Source organism: Setaria italica, chromosome VIII (assembly GCF_000263155.2).
Source record: "Setaria italica strain Yugu1 chromosome VIII, Setaria_italica_v2.0, whole genome shotgun sequence".
Taxonomy (NCBI): domain Eukaryota; kingdom Viridiplantae; phylum Streptophyta; class Magnoliopsida; order Poales; family Poaceae; genus Setaria; species Setaria italica.
The window spans coordinates 29,775,379-29,785,329 of NC_028457.1; positions in this window are offsets into that span (position 1 = coordinate 29,775,379).

Here is a 9,951-nt window from a genome sequence, read left to right on the forward strand (position 1 = left end):
TCCACCCTCTGCTCCCTCTCCCCAGCCTCCTACCACTCCTCTCTCTGCTCCCTCCCTCCCTTCCCGCCTCGACGTCCTCCTCTTTCTAGCTCCTTCCCCACGAGATGCCCGGTGCGGGCGGGTGAGGGTGGAGCTGCCCAACACGGCATCAGCGGGCGAGGGCCCGGCTTGCCACAGAGCTGCCCGGCCCGGTGCCGGCGCAGGCGGCCGGACACGGGTGAGATGGTGAGCGGTGAATGATACGTTTGTGATTTTTGCTACGCGTGTCATGTATCAAATCGAACTCATGTGTTCTTACTCATGTGTTATGAATTAGATGTTCTGCGAATTGATTGGTTATGTGTTCTTGCTTGTGTTATGGTCATGTGAGATGAGCACGTTTCTTGCTTCAATTTGTGAAGTGTCAATTATTTTTTCTCTTGATTTGATTGTCTCTATGGTGGAGTTGGAGCTCGAGGAGGTGGTGGTCGAGGCATAGGTGCAGGGGCAGCAGCACGAGCAGGCAGGACGGGGGCGGCCTGCAGTTTTTTTTGGAAGTCTTTTGTCCCGGTTGAGGTAGGCTTTAGTCCCAGGTGAAGAACCGGGACTAAAGATGGGGACTTTTAGTCCTGGTTGGAAATTCGAGCTCTTTGCACATTTCCAACCTGACAAAATCCCGTTTCTCTACTAGTGATGGTAGTGTACTGGACGTGCTTGATGCCCATCCCTCTTCAGGCCCTGGTAATGAGCATCAAATTGCTGACAAATTTTTTGTTATCCTTGATTCGCAAGCTTACTATCATGAAGATCGGGGCATCCGAAGGACCACCATAATCGGTTTATATCACCAAGTAAAAACTCAATCTCAGTTCTATTGGACGGTGTTAGCAATCTTTTTTTATGTCAGATTCCTACTTATAGGGGTCGCTTTTGAGGCTACCTTCGGGGAACACACTAGCTGCAACTTTGCATTATTGCAGTCTCAGGACACAAGAGAGACCACCTGTTTGGCGAACAAAACTATTGGATTGTCGCTAAGAATAGATGGAGAAGCAATAATAGACATTGCTGATGATTGTTTCATATTGTTTGTGTCCTCTTTCTTTTTTATTTTTATTTTTGATCAGCCATTAGTTGATCACTTTATAAGTTGTGTATGGCGCCAGATATTTTTCAATTTTCTAAAAAAATGCAGTTAGCTTTGTTGATAACCATGCAGTTAGCAATACAGGTAACTGGTGAAGCCTATCCACGATTGTATGTTCTAATCTTGTTTAATTTCGTCAACAATTCAGCCAAAGGTGACTTTTTAAGTTGGAACCATCTAAACATGACGATCTTGAAACGTTAGAATTGCGTATAGCAGCCAAAGACAAAACGGATGGTGGGCAAATTGCGTATACCATCAAATCCAAAAGTGTAGTTGTGATTTCAATAAAACGGAATGCGACATGCCTAACAGGCAGGCGCTGGTGGGCAGTCCCTGGCAACTTGCCAAGTTTCCATATAATAACCGCTAGTGGTATGATTCAATGATGGTGGCTCTAGTACACTATATTATACCTGTATCCTCTCAAATTTTATAGATAAAGGAAAAGTAGTTTGGCCTGTTTGCATCCAGGAGTATGTGAAGAACTACTATATAGTGGGCGTTAAGAAAGATAGCAAGGGCAAAGCGACGAGAGTACAAGACATCGAGATGCTCGCGATCAAGATGAAAGACCGCATGATCGAGGAAGTATGCAATGTGAGTAATCTTACCCTCGATCAGTCTGTCTTTAATGCAGAGTTCCGTAAGAACCTTGAGGCCCAAAATCAGAGTACTGCTTCTTTAATGACACGTGTAAATCAACTTGTAGAGGGTAAATCTGTTGAATCTAATAAAGACGATTTTTCTCAAGTTGATTCACGTGGGGTTGTACATTCAAGTCCATCGGCAAACCTAGGGCTATTCCTAAAAACCCTAAGTATGGCATGCCGTTGAACTTCTAAGTAGGACAGATGTCGCCCCGGGTCCAACCACCAAAGCCAAACACGGCTGAAGTGGTCAGACTGGTCCAGGCAGGCGGTCTGACTGGTTAGGCTTCCCAGGCCGGCCAGTTAGCAATTGTCCCTGAATCGCCCGTGCCACTCGCTGTTGTGCCCAGTTTGGTTGTTCCTAACCATGATGGTGAGCTTGGAGTGAATACACCCTCAATTAGCACAATAGCGTACATGACGCCCCCGATCCCTAACACCACTGTTGCGTCTAGGGGTATTTCAAATGACGTATTTTCTGATTTGCATCGCATTTAGAATGGCACCCACCCACGCGAGTGTTGTGAATACATCAGCCCCAGCACTACCAGAGTCAAATCCCCTTAGCGAGATTAGAAGATTTAGAGAGGAGATGTTGGCTATAATTGAAAATAAATTTGGCATAGATACAGGAAGTTCAAAGTTGTATCAAAAATCGTATCTTGCTGATTTTGACTATGTCCCCTATCCTGTCAGTTGGCACATGCCCGATTTTGTTAAATTCAGTGGCGAAGATAACCGAACTACTTGGGAGCACATTAGTCAGTATCTGGCTCAACTAGGTGAAGTGGGTTATTATAATGTTTTGCGGGTTCATTTATTTTCTTTATCATTAACTGGAGCCTCTTTCACTTGGTATTCGTCCTTGGCTCCTGACTCTATTGATTCGTGGGATCAATTAGAGCAGAAATTTCATGATCACTTTTATATCGGGAGTTTTGAATTAAAGTTGGCAGATTTAACATCAGTTAGACAATGCAAAGAGAAATCTGTCTTTGATTACACAAGATGATTCAAAGAAACTAAGAATCGATGCTTTAATTTGTCACTTTCCAATAGTGATTTGACCGATCTTGCTCTTAAGGGTTTGAAATCATCCATTAGGGATCGGCTAGAAGGTTTTGAGCTTCATACCCTTGCACAAGTGCTTATGAAGGCTTCAACAATAGAACTTAGGATCGCTAAGGAAAAAGATAGCTTCAAGTCTCGTCGGTCTAATATGCATGCTATTGAATATGATTCCGATAGTTTGAACGATGATGACAATGAGGTTTATGTTACTGAATTTGTGTGGCCTTCTAAAGCTAAATCATATTCTTGTGCATCTCTTAAGCCGGCTCACAAGAGTCAGCAAGAAGTGAAATTTACTTTCGATGTTTCCAAGTGTGATCGTATTTTTGATGAATTGCTTATACTTGGACATTTGAAAATATCTCATACTATGCCTCCACTTGAAGAGCTAAAGAGGAAAGCATATTGTATGTTTCATAATACCTTTTCCCATGCGACTAATGATTGCAATGTGTTTCGTCGACAGGTTCAATCGGCTATAAATGAAGGTCGTTTGACGTTTCATGAAATGCAAGTGGACAAGACACCGTTTCCTGTCAATACAATGGATATATAGCAGCCCAAGGTACTGATTCTGCTGCATCAAGTCAAAGCGACCAAGGGCAAGAATGTCATGATCAGGGAAGAAAAGCCCGATTTGAGGAAAAAAGAGTTGACAAGGGAAGTGGTGTATGAAAAGACTCCAGATGGCAGAGAGTCATTTAAAATTACTGTAAAAACTTCTGGACACAGGGGGCAAACGATGTCCACAGCATCTGGTCAAAAACCGCTCAAGTCTACTAGCCAGACCGAACCAGTCAGACCGGTGCAGGGGACCAGTCAACCCCAGGACCGCCCCCGGATGCTGAAACTGAAGCGTCCCAAAATTGGGACTTGGAAGCTCAACGTGGCAAAAGATCTAGGGAGCAGTCCTAGGGAAAAGGTCACTTTTGATAGCAAAAGATCTAGGGAGCAGTCCTAGGGAAAAGGTCACTTTTGATATGCTTCTAGACAAGTATTCCAAGCAAAAGGCCGTTACAAGTGATCGACTGGTTAAAAAAGAGAATGAGGTCACCTACTCATCAAGGGAGACAAGGTTCGCCACCGAGAGTGGTTACAAGACAGAGAAGTGACCAAGTGCAACCAAGGCAGTACCCCTCCACATCTTGGGCCCCTCCAGCATCAAAACCTCCATGCCTGGTGTGGGATGATAATGGGGTAATGTGGGTGCCTTACCAGTTTGTGCAGCAGCCGTCTTTCCATCTTGGATGGGGAGAATCAAGGAAGTCGGCTTTGGACAGGATCTCATACCCCATGCAAGGCCGTTGGGCACTTCGCTCATCCGGTCAGGGCACTCAGACCCGACCGGTCTACCCTAACCGGTTAGATCGGCCTGTCCAGGCACCAAGGACGCCTCCTCCAAAGCAAGTGTATCATCCCAAGAAGGAGGAGGAGAATCAGAAGATGGAAATAGACTCAGGGAAAGGTGCAGAGAGAGCTATTATCCAGATCGGGTCTATGAATGTTCCTGTGGAGAATAGTGCTAAAGGACCGATTGGCATAGGCAATCTAGTCGTATCGTCTGGTCAGAAGGTTCCCGCTTGTACCAACCATGAGGCTAGCAGTAGTGGGTCAAGATCCAAGTACTTTTTGCCAAGCTGGTGTCCTTCCGGGTTAACTCGCACATAAAGGAGGAAGTTGCAGAGGCTGAGGCTGCAAGAGAAGAGGGAACAGGAGCTAGAGAAGCAGAGGGATGAAGCATTTGGCAAATACAGATCCATGGTCTCGCAAAAGAAGGAGTGGAGAGTCAAGGCCAACACCCCAGCTCCACCGGTCAGACCGGTCGAGGCGTCTGCGCCAGCACCTGAGCCGGTCAGACCGGTCGAGCTAGAGTCACCACCCGGTTTCACTTCTTCTGGCCCTACGGCTTGTGACAATGAGTTGGCATTAGTCCGTGAATCAGAGGACGATGAACAACTTCTTGATTATAGTACTTCGCTGAGAGCATGAACTTGGATATAAATGTGATTTATATGTCGATGGATGGTTATGTGATCTCGGAGGATGATTTGTCTCACCTTCACTTTGGGCCGAAGGAAGCTGTGTTCCAGAAGCCTAAAGCTAGTGAAAGTCATCTAAAAGCGTTGTACATGAAAGGCCATATCAATGGGAAGCCAATTTCTTGAATGTTGGTTGATGGAGGGGCTATTGTCAATTTGATGCCCTATTCTTTGTTCAAGAAATTGGGAGGTTCACATGAGGAGCTGATCAAGACCAACGTGACTGTCAGCGGTGTGGGAGGAGGCGAGCCTATGGGAGCTAAAGGCGTTGTCTCTATGGAGCTCACCATTGGGAGCAAGCGGTTGGCTACCGCTTTCTTCGTCAACCAGACCCAAGGTAACTTCAGTTTAATTTTGGGTCGTGATTGGATATATGCGAATCAATGTGTCCCTTCCACTTTGCATCAATTCTTGATTCAATGGGTAGGCGATGAAGTGGAGATTGTGCATGGTGATATGTCGGCTTGTGTTGCTGTAGCCGATAGTTCTACCATAGGCGTGCATGATAATGTCAAGTGCTTATCTGGTATAGATCTTTCTAATTGCAAGTTCATTAGTTGTACAAAGGATGGCTTTGTCACTACTGTATTAAAGCCGATTGAGGATCAGCTAGCTTATCGCATATGATGTAATGGATGTAAATCTAGAATGGTTGCAGCAAAGGTTAGAACACTATCGGGCGCAGAAGAACAATATGTGTGAGGTCATTGAGGATCTTGATGATATGAGTAAATTAGGACAAGGGTTCACATCGGCCGATCCTTTAGAGGAGGTGGATATTGGTGATGGTACTATGTCAAGGCCGATGTTTGTAAACAAAAATCTTGAGCTTGCTTTTAAGGCCAATTTAATAAAGTTATTGAAAGAGTATGTCGACTATTTTGCATGGAATTATACTAAAATGCCTGGTTTAAGCCGCGAGCTAGTTGAGCATCGGCTGCCCATCAAACTTGGTTTTAGGCCTCATAAACAAACTGCTAGGCATTTCAATCCTATTATTTATGATTGAGTGAAAGAAGAGATCAATCGGTTGCTTGATGTTAAGTTTATTAGGCCTTGTCGATATGCTAATTGGGTTTCTAATATTGTGCCTGTTGAGAAGAAGGGCATGGGTAAGCTCAGAGTATGCATTGATTTTAGAGATCTTAACAGAGCTTCACCAAAAGATGAATATCCTATGCCTATAATCGATATGCTTATTAATGTTGCATCTGGACATAAAATGATTAGATTTCTTGATGATAATGCTGGATACAATCAAATCTTTATGGCTGAAGAGGATATATCCAAAACGGCCTTTGTGTGTCCAGGATTTGTGGGTTTGTTTGAGTGGATCATTATGACTTTTGGTTTGAAGAATGCTGGTGCTACTTATCAAAGGGCTATGAATTTGATTTTTCATGATTTACTTGGAGTAGTACTGAAAGTGTATATCAATGACATTGTGGTAAAATCGGCTGGACCAGGATCCCATTTGGCTGATTTGAGGCTTGCATTTGAGAAAATGCGTCGATATGGTCTAAAGATGAATCCACTCAAATGAGCTTTTGGTGTATCGGCTGGGAAGTTTTTGGGCTTTGTAGTTCATGAGAAAGGTGTTGAGATTGATCCTAAAATGATTGAGTCTATTAGAAAACTACAAGCTCCTACTTGCAAAAAAGAGTTGCAAAAGTTTCTGGGCAAGGTGAATTATTTGAGAAGATTTATTTGCAACATGTCTGGGAAGGTGAATGCATTTACTCCTTTACTTCGGTTGAAGAATGAAGTTGATTTCACTTGGGGGGCAAAATAACAAGAAGAATTTGAGGAAATCAAGAACTATTTATCTTCGCCGCCTGTTCTTTAGGTGCCAAAACATGGCATTCCATTTAAATTATATGTGGCAGCCGAAGAAGGCGTGATTGGAGCTATTTTGACTCAAGAGACCGAAGGGAAGGAGCATATTGTTATCTATGTGAGTAGAAGATTATTGGATGCCGAAACAAGTTACACTTTTATTGAGAAGTTGTGCTTATCATTTTATCATGCTTGCACCAAGTTGAGGCATTATTTATTATCAAATACTTGCATAGTAGCTTGTCAAACCGATATAATTAAATACATGTTGCAAAAACCTATTTTGAGTGGTAGAATCAGAAAATGGGCTTATGCTCTCAGTGAATATGATCTAGTTTGTGAACCATTGAAATCAATGAAGGGTCAAATTGTAGCCGATTTTATTGTTGAGCATAGAATTGATGAGCAACTTGATTTAAATGTCAGTTATATCACGATTACCCCTTGGAAATTGCATTTTGGTGGATCAGTTTGCAAGAGTGGCTGCGGCATTGGTGTGGTGCTTATTTCACCAAACAGAGTTGTTTTTGAGTTTCTTAGCCAATTGGGTCACAAGTGTACTAATAATCAAACCGAATATGAGGCTTTGTTATTCGGTTTGGAGATTTTGCAAGAGATGGGGGTAAAACATGTTGAAGTTTATGAAGATTCCTTACTTGTGGTACAACAAGTATCCAAGGTATGCCAATGTTTGGATGGATTTTTGAATGCCTATCTTGATAAATGTCTAGACATCATATCTTGCACGGACAAATTTACTATTTACCATGTACCAAGGAAAGAGTCCAAGGGCTAATGCTCTGGCACAACAAGCGTCTGGCTATAACATTCATAAAAGAAATTTTCACGAGAGAAAGCTGACACTTTGCGAGGCCAAGGGTTATGTCCTGGAGGAACCGGTCCAACAGACCTTCGAAACCGGTCTGACTAGTCCAACCGGTCCGACCGCCCAGACAGCCGGTCTGACCGGTCTGCCTGGTGAAGTTGCCGCTTCGGCCATGGAGCATTCCAAACTTGCTAAGGATGAAGTGGATGGCTAGAGAAAACCTCTGATTGATTATATACAGAATCCTAAGTGTTCAGTTGATAGAAAAATCCGACGTTGGGCACTCAATTTCACTTTGGTTGATGGTGAATTATATCGTCGGATGGTCGATGGGTTACTTTTAAAATGCATGGGTTCTTATCAGGCCAAAGTGGCTATGGCAGAGGTGCATGAAGGAGTTTGTGGTACGCATCAATCGGCTCGTGTGATGAAATGACTTCTTAAGCGAGCTTGTTTTTATTAGCCTAATATGATAGCCAATTGTTTTTGCTACTACAAAGGTTGTGAAGGTTGTCAAAGGTTTGGGGACGTTCAGTTGGTGCCTACTTCATTGATGCATTCAATTATCAAACCGTGACCATTTAGAGGATAGGGATTGGATTTTGTTGGCAAGATTCATCCTTCTTCATCGAAGAGACATTGTTTTGTGATTGTGGCTACTGATTACTTCACCAAGTGGACGGAAGCAATGCCCCTTAAGAATATGACACATCGAGAGGTGATTGAGTTCATTAAGGAGCATATTATACACAGATTTGGCATTCCGTAGACTTTGACCATGGATCAAGGAACTTCATTCATATCTAAAGAAGTGCGGGAGTTTTTGGAATCTTATGGTATTAAATTGCTCAATTCATTTCCTTATTATGCTCAAGCTAATGGTCAAGCCAAGTCTAACAACATGATTTTAATTAAGCTCATCAAGAAAATATAGAGGACAATCCTAAAATATGGCATGAGGTTTTATCTAAAGTTTTATGGGCTCATAATATTTCTAGACATGGCAGCACTAAAGTTATTCCTTTTGAGCTCGTCTATGGTCAAAAAGCCGTTTTGCCCATTGAGGTAAATCTGGGTGCATATAGGTTGGCTAAGCAAAATTATCTTAATTTTGACACCTATTATGCTTTAATGATGGATAATATTGATGAAGTGACCGACAAGCGGATGGAGGCTTTAGTTGAGATTGAAAAGGATAAAATTCAGGTAGCTAGAGCATACAACAAAAGGGTCAAAGCCAAGACATTTCAGGTAGGGGATCTGGTTTGGAAGACAATTTTACCTATGGGAACCAAGAGCAATAAATTTGGAAAGTGGTCTCCAAGTTGGGAAGGGCCATACAAGATTAAAAGTGTGCTTCGTGGGAATTCCTATATGGTGGAGACATTGCACGGATTTTAGCTACCTAGAGCTCTGAATGGGAGGTACTTGAAAAAAATATCATCCGAGTGTTTGGCAAGACGCTTAAAGCAATATGGCCGATATCCCGAAAATATCGCCCTTAGAACAAATGGCCGGTGGAATCCATCGCCCTTAGATTTATTTCTTGGTATGCAAGCTTTACCAAGAAACAGGGGGTATGTGTTGGAGCCCAAAAGTGGTAGCAATACTGATCAGGCTCATAGCCGATTTGGTGCATGCCCACCGGTCTGACCGGTGGCCTCGACCAGTCAGACCGGTGACCCCGATCAGTCAGACCGGTCAGCCCAAGTCCGAAATAATTTCTGGAGTCCTGGTCGAATTGGAGATGTAACGGGATTTCCTTGCGGGAAAAGACCTCCCACCCTATAAATATAAAGGGCCCTGGCCGATTGAGGGCAATCACCCAATCGTCAAACATATCTTATTACACTTTTATCTCAAACCCTAGTTTTTCCAACCCCTTTGCTTTCCTCCTGTGTCCTGGCAGCGTTTGAGGACGTTTTGAGTGACCTGACCGATCTCAGAGCAACCCTAGGCTCACCATCTCCGACGGGTCCCTCCCGAGGTGGTGAACGTAGGCTTTCGCGGTGCCCCTACGAGGACCGATCTGACCGGACCCCTGACCGGTCTGACCGGCCAGGTGCAGAAGCCCCGACGAGGTGATCTTCTGATCTACACACGAACTAGCGCATTCATGTGTTGGCCAGAAGAAGTGCCAACAGCAGTTTTATGGGCTCGCCCCGAGCTGCAGCCCGGGCAGCTTGGGGCCTGGATCCGCCCCTGTTTGCATTTGTGTGTGGATACCTATTACATCATTCAGGTGCATGATAGTTGAATGGGACAAAAACAAATGGAAACAAAGACTATCATATATATGTGCCACCAATCACATACCTGTGAAAAAAATAACTATATATGCCATATCCTCTCGATTCTCGAATATGGTATTCAAGAAAATCCACCAACTTATCCATTCTTTCC